This window comes from Moschus berezovskii, chromosome X (genome assembly GCF_049115385.1).
Source record: "Moschus berezovskii isolate FMDL1 chromosome X, NW_MosBer_1.0, whole genome shotgun sequence".
NCBI lineage: Eukaryota > Metazoa > Chordata > Mammalia > Artiodactyla > Moschidae > Moschus > Moschus berezovskii.
Window position 1 is genome coordinate 121,505,258 of NC_142488.1, and position 22,165 is coordinate 121,527,422.

Sequence of the window (22,165 nt, forward strand, 5' to 3'; positions counted from 1 at the left end):
TTTAACTCAGGGTTCAGACTTTGGATCTTTTCTCTGTCTTCACTCAGCTTTAAATACTAGGTATGTGCTAAAGACTTCCAAATGTATAGCTCTTGCCCAGACATTTCCACTGCACCCCAGACTCATATACCCACCTACCTACTTGACAGCTCCAATTAGATATCTAATAAACATCTGAAACTAACATGTCCAAAACTGAACTCCTGCATGTCACACTCTGCCTACAGTCTTTCTCATCCCAGTAAATGTCACCTCCTTCCTCAGGCAAAAATTTAAAATTTTTAAAAATTGAAGTACAGCTGATTCACATGTAACCAATCTGGATTCTGAGTTAAATTCACCCATTCCAGTACATTTTACTTTGCTGAGTCCTAGAATGTCGACGTTCACTCTTGCCATCTTCTGTTTGACCACTTCCAATTTGCCTTGATTCATGGACCAGATTCATTCCAGGTTCCTATGCAATATTGCTCTTTACAGCATTGGACCTTGCTTCTATCACCAGTCACATGCACAACTGGGTATTGTGCTTGCTTTGCCTCCATCCCTTCATTCTTTCTAGAGTTATTTCTGCACTGATCTCCAGTAGCATCAGTTCAGTTCAGTCGCTCAGTTGTGTCCGACTCTCCGCGACCCCATGAATCACAGCACGCCAGGCCTACCTGTCCATCACCAACTCCCGGAGTTCACTCAAACTCAAGGCCATTGAGTCGGTGATGCCATCCAGCCATCTCATTCTCTGCCGTCCCCTTCTCCTCCCGCCCCCAACCTTTCCCAGCATCAGACTCTTTTCCAATGAGTCAACTCATTGCATGAGGTGGCCAAAGTATTGCAGTTTCAGCTTTAGCATCAGTCCTTCCAATGAACACTCATGATTGATCTCCCTTAGAATGGACTGGTTGGATCTCCTTGCAGTACAAGGGACTCTCAAGAATCTTCTCCAACACCACAATTCAAAAGCATCAATTCTTCGGCGATCGGCTTTCTTCACAGTCCAACTCTCACATCCATACATGACCACGGGAAAAACCATAGCCTTGACTAGACGGACCTTGGTTGGCAAAGTAATGTCTCTGCTTTTCAATATACTATCAAGGTTGGTCATAACTTTCCTTCCAAGGAGTAAGCGTCTTTTAATTTCATGGCTGCAATCAGCATCTGCAGTGATTTTGGAGCCCAGAAAAATAAAGTCTGACACTGTCTCCACTGTTTTTCCATCTATTTCCCATGAAGTGATGGGACCAGATGCCATGATCTTCATTTTCTGAATGTTGAGCTTCAAGCCAACCTTTTTACTCTCCTCTTTCACTTTCATCAAGAAGCTATTGAGTTCCTCTTCACTTTCTGCCATAAGGGTAGTGTCATCTGCATATCTGAGGTTACTGATATTTCTCCCAGCAATCTAGATTCCAGCTTGTGCTTCTTCCAGCCCAGCGTTCCTCATGATGTACTCTGCATATAAGTTAAATAAGCAAGGTGACAATATACAGCCTTGACATACTCCTTTTCCTATTTGGAACCAGTCTGTTGTTCCATGTACATTTCTGACTGTTGCTTCCTGACCTGCATACAGGTTTCTCAAGGGGCAGGTCAGGTGGTCTGGGATTCCCATCTCTTTCAGGATTTTCCACAGTTTATTGTGATCCACACAGTCAAAGGCTTTGGCATAGTCAATGAAGCAGAAATAGATTTTTTCTGGAACTCTCTTGCTTTCTCCATGATCCAGTGGATGTTGGCAATTTGATCTCTGGTGCTCTTCCTTTTCTAAAACCTGCTTGAACATCTGGGAGTTCACGGTTCACATATTGCTGAAGTCTGGCTTGGAGAATTTTGAGCATGACTTTACTAGCATGTGAGATGAGTGCAATTGTGCGGTAGTTTGAGCATTCTTTGGCATTGCCTTTCTTTGGGATTGGAATGAAGACTGGCCTTTTCCAGTCCTGTGGCCACTGCTGAGTTTTCCAAATCTGCTGGCATATTGAGTGCAGCACTTTCACAGCATCATCTTTCAAGATTTGAAATAGCTCAACTGGAATTCCATCACCTCCACTAGCTTTGTTCGTAGTGATGCTATCTAAGGCCCACTTGACTTCACATTCCAAGATGTCTGGCTCTAGGTCAGTGATCACGTTATCGTGACTATCTTGGTCGTGAAGATCTTTTTTGTACAGTTCTTCTGTGTATTCTTGCCACCTCTTCTTAATATCTTCTGCTTCTGTTAGGACCATACCATTTCTGTCCTTTATCGAGCCCATCTTTGCATGAAATGTTCCCTTGGAATCTTTAATTTTCTTGAAGAGATCTCTTATCTTTCCTATTCTGTTGTTTTCCTCTATTTCTTTGCATTGATCACTGAGGAAGGCTTTCTTATCTCTCCTTGCTATTCTTTGGAACTCTGCATTCAGATGGTTATATCTTTCCTTTTCTCCTTTGCTTTTCACTTCTCTTCTTTTCACAGCTATTTGGAAGGCCTCCTCAGACAGCCATTTTGCTTTTTTGCATTTCTTTTCCATGGGGATGTTCTTGGTCCCTGTCTCCTGTACAATGTCACGAACCTCTGTCCAGAGTTCATCAGGCACTCTATCTATCAGATCTAGTCCCTTAAATCTATTTCTCTCTTCTACTGTATAATCATAAGGGATTTGATTTAGGTCATATCTGAATGGTCTAGTGGTTTTCCCCACTTTCTTCACTTTAAGTCTGAATTTGGCAATAAGGAGTTCATGATCTGAGCCACAGTCAGCTCCTGGTCTTGTTTTTGCTAACTGTATACAGCTTCTCCATCTTTGGCTGCAAAGAATATATTCAGTATGATTTTGCTGTTGACCATCTGGTGATGTCCATGTGTAGAGTCTTCTCTTGTGTTGTTGGAAGAGGGTGTTTGCTATGACCAGTGCGTTCTGTTGCCAAAACTCTATTAGCCTTTGCCCTGCTTCATTCCGTGCTCCAAGGCCAAATTTGCCTGTTACTCCAGGTGTTTCTTGACTTCCTACTTTTGCATTCCAGTCCCCTATAATGAAAAGGACATCTTTTTTGGGCGTTAGTTCTAAAAGGTTTTGTAGGTCTTCATAGAACCGTTCAACTTCGGCTTCTTCAGCGTTACTGGTTGGGGCATAGGCCTGGATTACTGTAATACTGAATGGTTTGCCTTGGAAATGAACAGAAATCATTCTGTCGTTTTTGAGATTGCATCCAAGTACTGCATTTCGGACTCTTTTGTTGACCATGATGGCTACTCCATTTCTTCTAAGGGATTCCTGCCCACAGTAGTAGATATAATGGTCATCTGAGTCAAATTCACCCATTCCAGTCCATTTTAACTCACTGATTCCTAGAATGTCTATGTTCACTCTTGCCATCTCCTGTTTGACCACTTCCAATTTGCCTTCATTCATGGACCTAACATTCCAGGTTCCTATGCAATATTGCTCTTTACAGCATCGGACCTTGCCTCTATCACCAGTCACATCCACAACTGGGTATTGGTTTTGCTTTTGCTCCATCCCTTCATTTTTTCTGGAGTTATTTCTCCACTGATCTCCAGTAGCATACGGGGCACCTAACGACCTGGGGAATTCCTCATTCAGTATCCCATAATTTTGCCCTTTGATACTGTTCATGGGGTTCTCAAGGCAAGCATACTGAAGTGGTTTGCCATTCCCTTCTCCAGTGGACCACATTCGGCTGTGGTCCATGTGATCAGATCGACTAGTTTCCTGTGATTATGATTTCAGTGTGTCTGCCCTCTGATGCCCCCTTGCAATACCTACCGTCTTATTTGGGTTTCTCTTACCTTGGGCGTGAGATATCTCTTCACAGCTGCTCCAAGAAAGCGCAGCCGCTGCACCTTACCTTGGATGAGGGGTATCTCCTCAAGGCCGCCCCTCCTGACCTTTAACGTGGAGTAGCTCCTCTCGGCCTTCAGGCTGTCACGAAGTCTTTATTTCTTGCAAATCCTGAAGGCTGATCTGGTTGATATAAAGTCCCTGAGAGCTTCCTTCTTTTGTTGCAATATGTGGATGATTTGCTTCTTTGCTCCCCTCCCTTCTTAAGCCTCCTTACAGAAAAACGGCGTCCACTTGAGAAAGCTTTTCACCTGTTAGTAGAGTGCAAGCTCTTCATAGCATCTCACTGCCACCAACACCACCGATAGTAGTCGTGGCCGAGCGGTTAAGGTGATGGACTGGAAATCCATTGGGGTCTCCCTGCGCAGGTTTGAATCCTGTCGACTACGGAAAGTCAGCGTTTTTGACACAGGTGCTTATTTCTCTTTTGCAGGCGTCTCCGCAGACCATTTAAAGAATTTATGAACGGCTGGGATAGGACTGGGGACTGGGACCCCAAGGGGGCTAGACGAGGAGGAAATGACAGTTAGGGAGTCGGGCTATTGTGGTTATAACCTGAGTCCAGGAGGAGTGGGAGACGGGACAAAACACCAGACAATCGGGAACAGGAAAGCCAGTAGCGCAGAAACGGTCAACGCGGACTTTCGATGACTTTCAGTTCAGTTCAGTCGCTCAGTCGTGTCCGACTCTTTGCGATCCCATGAATCACAGCACGCCAGGCCTCCCTGTCCATCACCAACTCTCGGCGTTCACTCAAACTCATGTCCAGCGAGTCGGTGATGCCATCCAGCCATCTCATTCTCGGTCGTCCCCTTCTCCTCCCGCCCCCAACCTTTCCCAGCTGGGAGGGATTGGGGGCGGGAGGAGACGGGGAAAAGACTCTGATGCGGGGAAGGATTGGGGGCAGGAGGAGAAGGGGACGACAGAGAATGAGATGGCTGGATGGCATCACCGACTCGATGGACATGAGTTGAGTGAACTCCGGGAGTTGGTGATGGACAGGGAGGCCTGGCGTGCTGTGATTCATGGGGTCGCAAAGAGTTGGACACGACTGAGCAACTGAACTGAACTGAATCCAAACTCCTCCTATATCATTTCTTTTTCTTTATAAATTTATTTACTTCGGAGTGTGTCAGGTCTTAGCTGTGACATGCAGGATCTTTCATTGCAGCACGCAGAATTCTCTCCAGTTGTAGCACAGGGGCTCCAGAGTGCATGGGCTCTCTTAGTTTCCCCGCGGGATGTGAGATCTTAGTTTCCCGACTAGGGATCAAACCCTCATCCCCTGCATTGGGAGGCAGATTCTTAACCCCCTGGACCACCAGGGAAAACCCTATTATTTTTCTTTTTGAGAGCAAAGATATCTGTCATTCTAAATAAGAAATAACTACTTCATTAATGTATTCCTTTTGAAATACATATACACAAATACACATTATACATATTTTCTCCTTTCTCAGTTTCAAATAGGTATCTGATTTTATGATTAATAAAGTACTTTTCTCTCTTACCTTACTCCTTTCTCTGTCTCTATAGACAAAAATAGGTTTATATCTTTTATTTGGAGTTAATGGAATACGGTTTATGAATGTAAATGAATACCTATAATGTCTAGATTTAGATAGAACAACACACCTCATGAAGTTAATTTAGTTAAAAATTGAATTTAAAGATCCACTGCAAGACAGCATCGTTCTGCTTCCTACTAAATTACCATTTTATCATTAAAATGCATATTTTTATAATTTTAGTTATTAAACTAAAAAAAGAGCAATAGAACTAAAGAAGAGGTAAGAGGAAGAGAGAGATAATTCTGACATATGAACTATGAGGAAAACTATAATATCTGTTCTAGAATTCAATTTCTCACTGATTTAGTCTACTTTTTCTGCCTTCAAATATGCACTAAAAGCAATATATGGGGGCTACATTTAACTGTTTCTATCATATTTCATATTAATTTACACTAACTGAATAGCATTGAAATTAAAATGGAGTTACTATTAATGTCACACATTTTCTGCTATATTTCTGGGTGGTTTTGTAATTGAAGAAATCATTTGAAGATAAATTTTATCTCTTCGTGTTATTTTTTTTTCACTTGGCTTTTCAGTTTCTGCTCATACTCTCTCAGTAAATACAACATGTTTTTAAAAACTGTCAGATATATATATATATATATTTGTGCATAAAATTTTATATATGAGTTAGTATATATCTGTTTAAGCTTTTAGACATTTTTAAAAAATTCTTTATATTTTATACAGAAAGATAAATTTTCATACTTCAAGATACGGGATGTGTTCCTAATTTTATCACTAAAAAGTTGACTTTAGCTCTGTATCTTCTCTCTTTCTACAACTTCACTTGTATTATTTAAAGGAAAACATTTGTCAACAAATCCATAATAGGAAGCTTCTGAGAAGGTCTCCAATGACCCCTGCCTCCCTGAGTACAATTCTAGGCATTTAGGCAACATTGTTGAATGAAAAATACAATACAAAAACTCTTGTTTTCACTGAACTCAAATTATATATTAAATCTTCTATTTCTGTAGAATTCGATGTGGCTGATTTCCAACCTCTTGAAAATCTGTCCCCTCTTGGTTTCTGTAGTCTGGTATTATTCTGTTCTCCTATTAATCTTCAATTGTTTCTTCATTCTTCTTCACTGGCTCCGCCTATCACTAAGTCTTAGTTCCTGGGCTCCTGATTTCTAGAATTTATTCCTCAGCAAACCCATTCATTTCCTCAAACACAATACTTATCTCTTTAAATGTAGCCTCTCAATTTTATATTTCTCATCCCATTTTCTATTTAGTGACTCCCTATTCATATATATTTCTATTTGGATAATCCCACACCTTCAAGTAATGACCTAATTATCATCAACTACTTAAAATGGTCTCCTTATGTTCTTATATTCCATCAATGACAGCACTATTCTCTCAGTCATCCAGTCTCACCATTAATCTTCTCTTTCTAATCAATCAAGTCCTGCTCATTTTGCCTTTATAGTATCTCTTGCATCCATTCTTTACTTTCCATTACCATGACTAGGTCCTCACCACTTGATGAATGGATTGACTATAATACTATCCTAACTAATTTCTAGTCTTTCTATTCCAATCTCTCCTTTACACTACTTCTAGGCTAATTTTTATGAAATATGGCCTTCATCATGTCATCATCCCGAATCAGGAAACTTTAATAGCTTTCCATTGTCCATAAAACCTAAACTCCTCATCCTGACATTTTAAGCTCTCCAAATTTGCCTCCAGCCTATTTATTCAAACTAATTTCCTGCTATTAAACAATGCAAACTATTTACTCCAGTCAGGATGGTCTCCTTAAAGTTCCTAGAGCATATTAAGTTTATCTGGGCCTCTAGGATTTTGCTCATGATAGTCATTAAGCTTAGAATGAATATTCCCCACTCTTCTGTTGTACAAAATCCTACCTATGCTTAAGTCTCTCTTGGCAACAAGTCCCTTACCACTTATACCCCTACTCTTCTTTTCTTAGTTAGTGCCTACTGTATATGTTACTTTCTCTGCCTCTTATTCATATTTTTTCACAGTATATTTATTCATTGTGTCAGTTTCCCTTGTAGGAGTCTAGTCTACTTAACAGTATATTTGTTCCCTCCACTACTTTTTTTCAGTAATCCACAACAGCAGATCCGATTCTAAGTTTTAAAAAAATACTTAGAATCTCGAACAGTCTTTGATTTCTGTAGGTTATATTTAATACCAACTATACAAAAAATTGGGTTTCCCAGGTGGTGCTAATGGTAAAGAACCTACCTGCCAATCAGGAGACATAAGAGACACAGGTTCAATCCCTGGGTCAGGAAGATCCCCTGGAGAAGGACATCACAACCCATTCCAGTATTCTTGCTGGAGAATCCCATGGACAGGCAGAGCCTGGTAGGCTACAGTCCACAAGGTGGCAAACAGTCAGATATGACAGAAGCAACTTAGAACATACTAGGAATTATAACTGTGACATTTTAAAAGTTTTATTTACTCTTTTAAATATAACAACAAGAAGTCAAATGTATGTTTACATTAAGTAACATGTTTATGAAAAATAACTATTTTCCAAAACAAAATAAAAAGTAAGAATAATAGGTTTGACTAATTTGCAAATCTTTTTAATATAAGAGAGTTCATTAGACGACAGCTGAATTCCTGTGTCTCCTTCTGCATTCAATATGTTGTGATATGTTTTTTGTGATAGGTTCTTTTAAAGTATATGAAGAAAATCTGGCCTAATGTAAATATGTAACTGAAAAATGGAAGAGTAGTTGAATAATTGTTTCAGATAATTGTGGATATTCTTCCTTAATACTACATCAAAATTTGACACTGGTAGTTTCTTTAAGACAAATGCAGTGGGAAATCTGAATCCATATCAATGAGTTTTTTACACACTGTTATATTAAAATCCACTGGTCAGCCTTGTACCTTATTAGTTTTTTTAAAAATTATTTTGGCTGCTCTGGATCTCTATTGTAGCATGTGGACTCTTCCTTGTGGCAGGTGAGCTCTCTAGTTATGGCTCACTGGCTTAGTTGCCCCAGGGCATGTGGGATCTTAGTTCCCTGACCAGGGATTGAACTTGTGTCTCTTGCATTGGAAAATGTATTCTTAACCACTGGACCACCAGGGAAGTTCCCCAGCCTTATGCTTTAAATGAATCTTTACCCAAGCATGACTTTACAACATCATGCATGGATCATTTGAAAAATAGTGTTTCACTGAGCTATGTAGATCTTCCAAATGGTGGCTGATTACATAATATTTTAAAAACTACATTAGTTAACATCACTGCTGATCTTGAGAATACCAGGCAGGAAGACTAGGATCCCCAAGCAAGGGAATAGACTGCAAGTGTCAGACGTTTTTTTTCCTCTCTCTTAAGAGGCAGGAGAAAACAAACTACAAGTGTCAGATGGTTTCTTTCCTTTCTCTATACAAAATTAAAAGGAGGTTTCTTTTAAAATTCTGTGTTGCCACGATGACACCTGGTTCCACCTGAACTTAACTTTTCTCAAACCTTGAGCTAACCAAAGCGGTTTTTCTTGTGGAAATGTTTTTCTTAAGCTACGTTAATGAACTATGTATTTACCTTAGAATGTGCCTTTCTTCATTTTTTTTTAAAAATTATTTAATTGGAGGCTAGCTGAAACTGCAATACTTTGGCTACCTCATGCGACGAGTTGACTCACTGGAAAAGACTCTGATGCTGGGAAAGGTTGGGGGCGGGAGGAGAAGGGGACAGCGGAGAATGAGATGGCTGGATGGCATCACCGACTCTGTGGACATGAGTTTGAGTGTACTCCGGGAGTTGGTGATGGACAGGGAGGCCTGGCGTGCTGTGATTCATGGGGTCGCGGAGAGTCAGACACGACTGAGCGACTGAACTGAACTGAACTGAATTACTTTACAATATTGCATTGGTTTTGCCATTCATTGACATGACTCCGCCCCAGGTGTACATGCGTTCCCCATCTTGAACCCCCCTCCCACCTCCCTCCCCATCCCATCCCTCTGGGTCATCCCAGTGCACCAGCCCCGAGCATCCTGTCTCATGCATCAAACCTGGACTGGCGATTCATTTCACATATGATAATATACATGTTTCAATGCCATTCTCCCAAATCATCCCACCCTCGCCCTCTCCCAGAGTCCAAAGACTGTTCTATACATCTGTGTCTCTTTTGCTGTCTCGTATACAGGGTTATTGTTACCATCTTTCTAAATTCCATATATATGTGTTAGTATACTGTATTGGTGTTTTTCTTTCTGGCTTACTTCACTCTGTATAATAGGCTCCAGTTTCATCCACCTCGAATCTGCCTTTCTTCAAATCAGTTCTGCCTAAGACTCAGAACCGATAATGGCTCAAACCAGTATGTTTTACTCATTTCTCTTAAGTTGTGTTAGTGAAACTATGTATTTGCTTGGAAATCACCTTTCTTCAAGATTCATGTCAATTGTTTTATGGGATAACTCACCTTGTGCCAATGTTATCTCAAAATGCATGTTGTGGGTGAGGAGCCTGGTGCAACTCCCTGAGTTCTGAGCCATTTCGTTTCTCTAATTAGCAGCTTGCTAATAGGTATATATGGAGAAGGAAATGGCAACCCACTCCAGTGTTCTTGCCTGGAGAATCCCAGGGATGGGGGAGCCTGGTGGGCTTCCGTCTATGGGGTCACACAGAGTCGGACACGACTGAAGTGACGCAGCAGCAGCAGCAGCAGCAATAGGTATGTAACTTCTTGCTATAAACTAGCAAGGAGGTACTCTTTCTGCCCCCTTCTAATGTCTGTGTCTGAAGCTTTCTCTATCTCTTTTATAATTTAATAAAAGTTTATTACACAAGAGCTCCGAGTGATCAAGCCTCTTCACTGGCCTCGGATCAAATTCCTCTCCTCCGGAGGCCAAGAATCCTGGTGTTGTTCACGGCTCATAGTGGCAACATTTCACTCTCATCAGAAAAGATGGTTAGTATTGGGAAGCTCTCAAGTTTCTGCTAGTAGATTCAAGTGTTCCAAAATTCTAATTTTCACTTAAAAGCTCAAATTTTATTGTTGACAACAAATACTGTCAGTTATTTTCCTTAAAGTGACAGGCTTACTTTATTTCTGAGAAAATGGCTGCCAAATACCCAGGTCTGAATAATCATTGCTTGTTAGTTAGTTCTTGTTAGTGGTTCTTTCAAGTAAAATTAAAATTCTGTGTAAAAATCTTGTAGTTCAGTTTACAACTCAAACATGTAAAGTACTTGCTTTACCTCCAGATACTCATGCTTCAGAATGTATGAGAAGTGTTCTATCCACATTTCCCATTTTGATACATAGATTATTAAAAAGGTATGTAATAAAATTATGAATATTAAATATGTGCAGTTCTTTGTATGTCAATTATACCTCAAAAAAGTTGTTTCAAAGGATATGTGCATAAATATCAATATTTAATAAAATTAATAATATTTACTAGTTTATCAAGGACATTATTAAGTGAAAATGAAATTCTTTAACTGTGAGTGTGTGGTAGTAAAGAATACAATTACTGACAAGTAACATTTGGTACCACTCCCTTGATTTGTGCTAAGGCACCAGCAGGTTATCCACCATTGCTCTGCATCAATAGTTAAAATGTCAACACAGGGAAAAAGACAAATAACATTAGAATTATTGTGAAAACACTTTTGACCTCTCACACTCTCTGAAAGAGTCTTGGGGAGCCCAGGGATTCATGATCCACACATTGAGAACCAGTCAAAGTGTTCATACACTATGAGTCTACATTTGAATCTACACTATAAGTCTACTCTTTGAGGTCTACCCTATGCTGGGAACTCTTCCCTTCTTTAGCATTACTTCTGGTCACTTCATTGGTTTCTTGTTGAGCTCATTCTTCTTTTAACATTCTAAATATACTCTAGTATACCTAATTTCGGAGAAGGCAATGGCAAGCCACTCCAGTATTCTTGCCTAGAAAATCCCATGGATGGAGGAGCCTGGTAGGCTGCAGTCCATGGGGTCGCTAAGGGTCGGATACGACTGAGCGAATTTCACTTTCACTTTCACACGTTGGAGAAGGAGGTGGCAACCCACTCCTGTGTTCTTGCCTGGAGAATCCCAGGGACGGGGGAGCCTGGTGGGCTTCCGTCTATGGGGTCACACAGAGTCGGACATGACTGAAGTGACTTAGCAGCAGCAGCAGCAGCATACCTAATTTACTTAAATGGTTTCAGCTATGACCTATAAACTAATGATTTCTCCAGTCTATATCTCTAATGCATACTTATCTTCAGACCCTCAGATCTATGTTTTTGATTAATATCCTGTAGATACTTCCAACTTGATATAACCAAAGCAATAATTTCTCTTTTCTCTCAAATTCTTTCATATTCCTGAATTCCTGATCTAGGCTGTTAGTACTTTTGTTTATCCAGTCACTCAATCTAGAAATCTAGAGACCATCCTTAACTGCTTCTCTCCCTCATCCATAAATGGCCAGCAGGCAACATCAATTTATGATATTGTGATAACATCCATATTGTCACACATTAGGGAGTGGTGAAGCTCAAGTCAAACTAGAGAATACATGTTCCATCTATAGGCATTCAAATTCAAACACTGCATGGGCCAAACAGAACATATTTGTTATTGCCAGTCTGTGATACTTAGTAACTCTGAAATATATCTTGAATTCGCACCTGTCTTTCCATTTCCACTGCCAATCTTCTACTTTAGATTATCCATCATCTCTTACTTAGACTATTGCAATACTCTTACTTAGACTACTGCAATAATCATATAACTGATCCTCTGGCTCCAATTTCCACAAATACTCTACCTTTCCTGCCACTCTGAGGTTTATCTCTCAGAAGGCGAACAGATACCTAATGTGCCAATTTGGTTACTTATTTGAAACCTCAGCTTAAAATTCCATAATTGTTCCCAATCCTGTAAAACGAAAATATACATATCTCTTAACACAGTGAGGGCATGGCAACCCACTCCAATATTATTGTCTGGAGAATCCCACGGACAGAGGAGCCTGGTGAGTTACAGGCCACAGGGTAGCAAAGAGTTGGGCACAACTGAAGCAAGTTGGCACAGTCTATAACCTGTCCCTCTGCACTTAGTACTTTAGTTTCGCTTTTCTCCAATTTCCTACCCAAATGCCAAACTTCAGCTATTAATGTCATGATAAGAGCTAAGACTTTTAAATTACTTATTACATGCCAGGAACTCCTCCACATTACATATATTAACTCATTAGTCCTCACAACTATATAAAATAGGTTGTCATTATTAAGCCCATTTTACAGAGGAGGAAGCTGAAGCACAAAGACAAACTGAATCAGAAGGAATTCATTCAAAGTTGCTTATATTGTTTTAGGATTCTGTGTCTTTGTATATGCTATTCTCTCTGACCAAAATGCTTTTTGTTTTCTTTTCTACCAAGTTTACCACTTTTCAAGATTCAGATCAAATATTATCGCTTTCAGCTACCTTCTGTAGCTATCTCCTGTAGCTATCTCCTTCCCCAGGTAAAGCTGATATTCCTTCCCATCTTGGGAACATAAACTACATATTACAACTCATCAAAAATTAACACCTGCCTAGCACTTAACATGGCAGAACAGCAGCATACCAGTAGCAGGGAGTCATTGTGGTAAGCAATACACTACGTCAAGAACTATAGTTTCTACGTTTTATGGAAGAGTGAGAAGAATAAAGTGAGGATGGTTCTGTTCCTATGCCCGCTTCCTAACCTTACTCCCTCACAATCACTAGCACTTCCTCATGGCAGATAGTCCTTTAAAGATGATCGAAGCACAAGCCTTCAACAGGCTAGATAAACCCTATCTGGGGCCTTATAATCCAGGATGCTTAAACCCACTCCATAATCCCTCAATAAGGTGATGTCTGCTTATATAATTGGAACTGTCAAAATCAATAAGAAAAGTTTAAAAACAGTCATGACAAGCCACTCTGAAATGAAGAAGGAACTATAAGTCACTGATTACTGTGATTTTTTACAGAGAAAGCTATATAGTCTTTCCTAAATTGAGCATTAAGGTATAAAAGCTCCTTATTCTCTAGCACATTTAGAGTTTGAACACATGTAATCTAGCATCATCTACTAGGCAGGGATTTAATGAACATTTTGTGAGAACATCTGTTTGTTATTTATCTTTGTCTCATTTTACACGTCAGCAAATCCCTTTTTACCACCAGGACAGAATAAAAATCACCATTTCATTATACAGTGTTCATAATTTTAAACTTCAACTGGGGGAAAGAGAAGCAATCGTCAGCACTGCATTCTACCTGATGTTACAGGGAAAAAGTACAAGGGTGAGGAGGTGCAGAGGGGAAATGATTAAATATATAAATCCCTTTAACACACACTCTGCCAATGGCTACTGTATTTTACTATTCCAGCAACTGCTAAGGAGAATTAAAAGCTGCTCTATCTTTCTGGAAGCGTATTCTTTGTTTGCCCTCTTGAGTCTATGCCAAAGAAAAGGGATGGTTTTGCTAAACAAACTTATCCCCTCTATGTTCTCCAGAGAGAACTTTAACACAGAAATAACTATTAATATTATCAGGTCTAGATGTTTTCCCAAAATTATTTAGATACAATTGACATAAAACATTTTGTAAGTTTAAGGTGTATAATGTGATGATATATATATAGAGATAGATATATACATATACACATACACACACATATTGTGAAATGATTACCACAATAAAGTTAGTTAACACATTGATAATCTGAAAAATTATAGAGAGAGCTAATGTACTTTCTTTTCTTCAGTGCTCCTATCATATTTCACAAAGCTACCTAATGGCATTTCTGAGTGCTCCCACTATTCATTATGAGAAAGAGATAGTATCAAGGCTTTAGTCATCAGGAATGGCCAGTGCCATGAGCTAAGGCTAGTACAAAGCAGGGAAAGAATGCTGCCAGAGTAACTTAGGCAGAGTAACTGAAGCCATTTCTAGAAGCATATCTTTCACAGCATCTACTTGCAAATGTATGTGTTATGGTAGATAACAATATAACATAAAACAGAAGTTACAGTTGACTTTTCCCTAGATCCAAATATACTATCCTATTTGCCATGGAAAACAATAAAAGAAGGAATAAGAAATGTACAATTCTTGCCTTGAAGAGCTTACAGTCACTTCCTTCCAACAGTCATTTATAATACACTTACATCACTAGTCTTGTATAAAAAGAACACGTTTGCCACATATAAACTCACTAAAGAATAGGAGGAGACATACATACCTAATTGAACATTGGATTGAGTGGTATAGATAGTAAATACTGTTGCAATTCAGAGAAGGAGAAAAATCAGTGTAAGCTGGGAGGAGATGGGGAGGCTTTCCATGATGTGAATAATTTGAGTTTGTTAAGTTGGAGAAGATTTAGAGAGGTGAAGAAGGAGGACAAACTAAGAATCAAATTAATCTAATCATGCCCCTTCATCCTGTTTCAACACTTGAGTTCATCATCATAGAAGTGTTTTGAAAGTCTCTCCCCATAATACCATCAAACAGTTAAAGGAGACGATAAAGAGATGCACATACCTCCCTTATACTTTCCTTTCTAAGCCACTGGGGAATAGAAACCTCAGATAGGAATTGATCAGAGTATCTGATTAAAGTAATTGATGTTAAAATATGATTGAGGTTTAATCTTTCCATGAGACATTTGTATCTTAAAAGAGGAGATAATCAACCAATACACACTCTCTAATTAGTACAATTATGTGGAAAAAGCATTTTGAAGCTGGGAGAGCCCCCTGCCCCTGCAATCCAGAGCATTTTTCTTCTTTTTGTCCATTTCAGACAGTGATGTTTTCTTGCTCCACATAATCTGCTAGAACTTAAGATATACGGGGTCACTACAGTATTATATGCCTTTTCCCTTATTTATAAGAACTTCTTTACCTCACTGGGCCCCTGCATATAGCATACTGCAAATACTGGAAACCATCTGTGAAGTTGGTTGTTGTAAGTTTCTATTTTCTTCAGCATTTTTTTTCTGTTTTATTGTGTAAGGCAAAAACAGTGATAAAGATATAGAAAGTCATTTTGGGTTAATAAAAATAAAACATTTATGAATGATACAGCAGTCATTTTTATTTATCTCGGTGATTCTTTACTAGGGTGGTATAATACTTACTGAAGATCATATCAGTATCTCCAAGAAATCTTTTTCAAGCTATGTCTCCCTAACCTCTGATATTCTGCTATTTCCCCAAGGTAGTATATTCCCTCTCTACTTGATTTCACCATCAGTCTAGACTTACTACTACCAACTACCTTCATTCCCAATCTACCATCAGTCTAGACTTACTACTACCAACTACCTTCATTCCCAATCCACCTCTGCACAGCAGATCACCATGCTAATGAGAACAATGAAGAAAGGAAAGAAAGCAAAAGAAAGGACAGAAGAGAGTAAAGTGTTTTTTTTTCCTTAAAGCTAGAGGAAATACACAACACTAGCTTTCTAGCTGTAAGCTTTAAAATCCTGATCGCATCCTTTTCATTCTTAAGAACTGGGTTCTATTCTCCATATTCTGAGAAGCATTTGCCATGGCCTAGAATGGCAAACACTCTGTTACATCTGTAACTGGGAAACATTTTTGGCACTACCTGAGATATGTGTGAGGGAAGTAGAAAGGTTATGCAAAAAAAAAAAAGTCAAGAAAAAGAAAGGCTCTGTATAACAACTGACCTCTTGGTAGTAAAAGGTGGGAATAAAGGACAAAGGCCAATAAACCAGCAGTGTAAGACTGGCAGCCCAGGTGATCACAGCAGTGCAGGGAGGTAGGTCAAACTATGAAAATCACATGGAGCTGTAGCTTAGCAACCAAGAAGCAAATGGAGAAACTAGTTTCAAGCAACAGAATACAGTAGAGGAAGGAAAGCAGAGAAATAAAACAGATTATAAACACCCTTTACAGGTGGGACTGCCAAATTCAAGTATAACTCTGAAATTTCAATAAGCTCAGCTAAAAGGATGAAATGCCAAAAGCTTATCTAAAACACTCTATTCCGTTATCAAAAGGTATCGTTGCTAGGGTTCAAAAATAAAAGCAAAACAGAAAAACCACAAATATATACACATATGTACATATTTGTGCACAAAGACTAAAACAGAAACATGCATAGAGTTCACATACACAGCCACTCACCACCACACTGACACTGACACACATACACACAAGTACACACACACACACACACATACACGCCTGCACTCCAGGATGGGCTGAATGAAATGAAATCATCTCTGAGTTAGGTAATTCTCTCCTTCAACTCTATTTCTTGGTTTCTTCACTTAGATAGGACTTGTGGTTGCTGTTGTTCAGTTGTTAAGTCAAGTCTGACTCTTTGTGACCTCATGGTCATTTTTCACTATCTCTCGGAGTTTGCTCAAGCTCATGTCCACTGAGTCAGTGATGCTATCCAACCATCTCATCCTCTGTCACCCACTTCTCCTCCTGCCCTCAATCTTTCCCAGCATCAGGATCCTTTCAAATGAGTTGGTTCTTCGCATCAGGTGGCCAAAGTATTGGAGCTTCAGCTTTAGCATCAATCCTTCCAATGAATACTCAGGGCTAATTTCCTTTAGGATTGACTGTTTTGATATCCTTGTAGTCCAAGGGACTCTCAAGAGTCTTCTCCAGCACCAAAAATCGAAAGCATCAATTCTTCAGTGCTCAGCCTTAGATGGGACTGCTGCTGCTGCTGCTGCTGCTAAGTCACTTCATTCATGTCCGACTCTGTGTGACCCCATAGATGGATGCCCACCAGGCTCCCCCGTCCCTGGGATTCTCCAGGCAAGAACACTGGAGTGGCTTGCCATTGCCTTCTGAACCTCAGTCAAAAGTAAGAGACATGTTTGTCACAGAACAGGGCATTTCATTTGATTGTCTTGTATTACATATTTACACCACGTGGATTCTGGCTACTTTAGAAACCAAAAGTTAGTTGTATCAATAAAAGGTATAAGCTTTATGTCTATAGCAGTCTCACTTTGTGTATAGAGCCACTCCTTATGGGGTCTCATTTTAAGTGAGGTTTGTGCCTTTAGAAAATCATTTACACTATGGATTCAATGCAATCCTTTTCAAAGCCCAAGTTGGCTTTTTTTTTTAAGGAAATTGACACACACATTTTAAAATTCATATAAAAATGTAAAAGATGCAGAATAGCCAAAACAATCTTAAAAAAAAAAGAACAAAGTTGGAAAACTCTCATTTCCCAATTTCAAAAACTACTACAAAGCTATAGCAATCAAGACAGTCTAGCATATGGACAGGTATGTAGAACAATGGAACAGAACTGAGTGTCCATAAGGGTAAACCCTTATGTTTACCACTAATTGATTTTTGACAAGTGTGCTAAGATCATGCAATGGAAAAAGAATAGTGTTTTCAACAAACGGTACTGGGGCAACTGGATATCCACATGCAAAAGAATAAGGTGATCCCTGACCTCACATCACACACAACAATTAACTAAAAATGGATCACAGACCTATATGTAAGGACTGAAAATGTAAAACTTTTAGAAGGAAACAGGAGTAAATCTTTCTGACCTTGAGTTAGGCAATGGTTTCTTATATGCGAGAGCAAAACAGAAGTTACAAAAGAAAAAAAAAATAGATAAATTTGCTTCATTGGAATTGGAAATGCTATCATCATGAAAGTGAAAAGACAGTCTACAGAGTGGTAGAAAATATTTGCAAAGCCACAAGATACCACTTCACACCTATTAGAATCGCTGCTTATTATTAGCAGACAATAATAAGCATTGACAAGATTGTGGAGCAACTGGAATCTTTATTCATTGTTGGTGGGATTTAAAAAATAATGTGGCTACTTTGGAAAGAGATTTTGATGGTTCCTCAAAAAGTCAGGTGTAGAGTTACCATATGACTTCTGGTCACATACTGAGAGAAATGAACACATATGTTCACACACAAAAAATACATGAATGCTTATAACAGCATTATTCACAAAAGCTAAAGAGTTGAAGTGATGTAAATGTCCATCAACTCACGAAAAAACAAAATGTGTTATAGCAATACAATGGAATAGCATGTTGTTATAAAAAGGAAGTCATGATACATGCTATAAAATGGATGAACTTTGAAAATATTATGCTAAGTGAAAGAAACCAAATGTAAAAGGACACACATTTCATGATTCCATTCATATGTAATATCCAGAATAGGCAAATCCATAAAGACATAGTAGATTAGTGGTTGTCTCACTGAGGGGAATGAGGGGAAAGGGAGATAGTGGTTAACCCTCAGACTTTATTTGGGGGACAACAAAAATGTTACAAAATTAAATTTTATAAAATTGGATTTTAATGATGGTTGTATAACTCTGAATATACTAAAGATCATTAAATAAAAACAGGTGAATTACATGCTATGTAAATTATACCCCAATAAAACTGTTAATAAAAAAATTAGTCACTTGGGAAGCACATGATTATTTTCCAACTTTTGAATGGTTACCATATGGAAGCAGGGTAAGGTTGTTTGGTGCACGCTCCAAAGGGTAAGAAGAATCAGGGCCTCCATGGAATACAACTCCAGAGGGCCCAAATCATGTTGTAGTTTGTACATGAGGCCTAACAGTAGGAGGAATGGGTGGAGGCTGCAAGGAGAGAGATTTGGGCTTATTTATGCAAACATTCAATAACTGAAGCTATTCAAAGATCAGTATGCTACCTCATAGTGGAAAGTGCCAAATTTTAGGAAATATCCAAGCATAAGTTGGATGATCACTTGAGAATGGAGTAGATGGTTCACACAACAGACTGCATATGTATGTATTGGAAAGGGGAGATGTGACTGGATAGCCTTTAAGGTTTCTTATAAGCCCAAGGTTCTATTAAAATGCATATATTTCTAATATTCATCTGTAAACGTTTCTTCTCATTGTTAATCATTTCCTCATTAGCCAGGAATAAATAAGTACTAAATATTCCCACTAGACTCATAAATCCCAATAGTGATTTCCTATGAAATAATAAAACTTGATATTGTGGGTTAGGCTATTTCTTACAGTTAGAATCATTTAGCAACAGGCCTGTTTATTAGATTATTCTTTTTGTAGTCTACAGCTTTAAGGGTAGCGCCTATAAATATCAGTAAGAACTGGATCCTCCACTGTACTTAATACTAATAGTAATTAATACAAATTATCTGGGACTCTGTCTTTTCTCTTTTCCCAGCCTCCCCTATTTTTTCACCAGATATGGAATGTGCAGTCTGCTGATTTTTAGAAGTTGCTTGCAAGGCTTCAGAATGAACCCTTTGGCTGAAGTTTTCAAATATTTTGGCCTAAGTCCACAAATGCCATAAGACACTGGCACTCCATTCTGCAATGCTTTTCTCTCTGTCAATAACTTTAACTTGAGATCATAAAGTTGAATCATTTGTCAGGTGGTCCATTATGATCTAGATTTAAAACCACAGTTTAGAGCTACTGGGAATGATTTGATACTAAAAAAGAGAAGTTCAGATACAAACAGAAAATCTGCTTATGCATCATCTGTTTCGCAACAGCAAGGGGCAGTTTAATATCCTGGAAGGTGCAGCTTACCAATAGTGATGTAGGATCAGAAATGGCTGAACAGGTTCAAGTACTTCTTGCATTGGATTGGTCAATTATAGGTAACACATAGAGTAGGTAGTAGCTAAGCAGTGAATTATCCTGGCTCATTGACATCCTAGGCATACACAAAAACTCTGTATCAAAAATCTCAAATGGAAACATCTGTAATGAATTTGTACTTAGTGCCCAGCTAGTACACCAGTTAAGTTCAGTTCAGTCGCTCAGTCGTGTCTGACTCTTTGCGACCCCATGAATCACAGCACACCAGGCCTCCCTGTCCATCACGAACTCCCGGAGTTCACTCAAACTCATGTCCATTGAGTCGGTGATGCCATCCAACCATCTCATTCTCTGTCGTCCCCGTCTCCTCCCACCCCCAATCCCTCCTAGCATCAGAGTCTTTTCCAGTGAGTCAACTCGTCCCATGAGGTGGCCAAAGTATTGCAGTTTCAGCTTTAGCATCAGTCCTTCCAATGAACACCCAGGATTGATCTCCTTTAGAATGGACTGGTTAGATCTCCTTGCAGTCCAAGGGACTCTCAAGAGTTCTCCAGCACCACAGTTCAAAAGCATCAATTCTTCGGCGATCAGCTTTCTTCACAGTTCAACTCTCACATCCATACATGACCACTGGAAAAACCATTGCCTTGACTAGACGGACCTTGGTTGGCAAAGTAATGTCTCTGCTTTTTAATATGCTATCTAGGCTGGTCATAACTTTCCTTCCAAGGAGTAAGTGTCTTTTAATTTCATGGCTGCAATCAGCATCTGCAGTGATTTTGGAGCCCCCAAAAATAAAGTCTGACACTGTTTCCCCATCTATTTCCCATGAAGTGATGGGACCAGATGCCATGATCTTCGTTTTCTGAATGTTGAGCTTCAAGCCAACATTTTCACTCTCTTCTTTCACTTTCATCAAGAGGCTTTTGAGTTCCTCTTCACTTTCTGCCATAAGGGTGGTGTCATCTGCATATCTGAGGTTATTGATATTTCTCCCAGCAATCTTGATTCCAGCCTGTGCTTCTTCCAGCCCAGCGTTCCTCATGATGTATTCTGCATAGAAGTTAAACAAGCAGAGTGACAATATACAGCCTTGAGGTACTCCTTTTCCTATTTGGAACCAGTCTGTTGTTCCATGTCCAGTTCTAATTGTTGCTTCCTGACCTCCATACAGGTTTCTCAAGAGGCAGGTCAGGGGGTCTTGGATTCCCATCTCTTTCAGAATTTTCCACAGTTTCTTGTGATCCACACAGTCAAAGGCTTTGGCATAGTCAATGAAGCAGAAATAGATGTTTTTCTGGAACTCTCTTGCTTTCTCCATGATCCAGCGGATGTTGGCAATTTGATCTCTGGTGCCTCTGCCTTTTCTAAAACCTGTTTGAACATCTGGAAGTTCATGGTTCACATACACCAGAGCCTTACTATAAATCCCAACCTCAGGGTTCATGTCTTAGAACTGTGTTCTAATGTTCTAACATAGCCCTTCTGTTACTTCCAGTCATAAATCCCCATGGAGAAGTTACAAAAAGGGCATTGCCTTGGATCATATTCCATGTTAGAGTGAGATTCTTCTTTACAGCTTGTGCTTCATCTGAGCTTGACGTGAGGCCAGCAAAGGAAATGTTCTGGAAAGTTTCTTATAAAGTGGGGGTTCTTTTTATTTTAAATAGCTGTAAATATTTGACAAAATAATCATGGTCTTGTCACTTTAATTCCTCCAGAACACTTCTTCCCAGACCATTTCTTTCCTTTCTCGTTAAAAGCCTCATGAGGCCCATGGGTAGGGCACTCAGGAACACTATTTGGGAGGGGGAAAGATATTACTAGGATCCCAGGTTCATTTCTCCAATGGTCATATTTCTGCCTGGGCTTATCCATTTTCTGCCAGATTGAGCTCTTTATTGCTCACACCACTCAAAATAGCCATGGGCACCAATATTCACCAACTACTCAAGCTGTCTTTATTGTATTTACTTTGTATCCCACCCTCATAAACCACTCTCCCTAGATCCCTTAAGCATTTCAATTGCTCTTTTCCATTTCAAGCATCTCAATTCCAGAGAATGGAAACTTGGGTACAGTCTTATTACCAATTAAAAAGGGATTCTCACTACTTTGCTCTAAGAAGTTATT

The 22,165-nt window shown here is 39.3% G+C and overlaps 1 protein-coding gene and 1 non-coding gene across 12 annotated transcripts in view; one reads left to right on the forward strand and one right to left on the reverse strand.

Annotated features, from left to right (window-relative positions):
* Positions 1–22,165, reverse strand: part of ENOX2 (ecto-NOX disulfide-thiol exchanger 2) — a 299,140-nt gene that overhangs the window by 249,265 nt on the left and 27,710 nt on the right. The window lies entirely within an intron of this gene.
* TRNAS-GGA (transfer RNA serine (anticodon GGA)) lies at positions 4,153–4,234 on the forward strand. Its single transcript has one exon. It is a non-coding gene; the product is annotated as a tRNA-Ser (tRNA).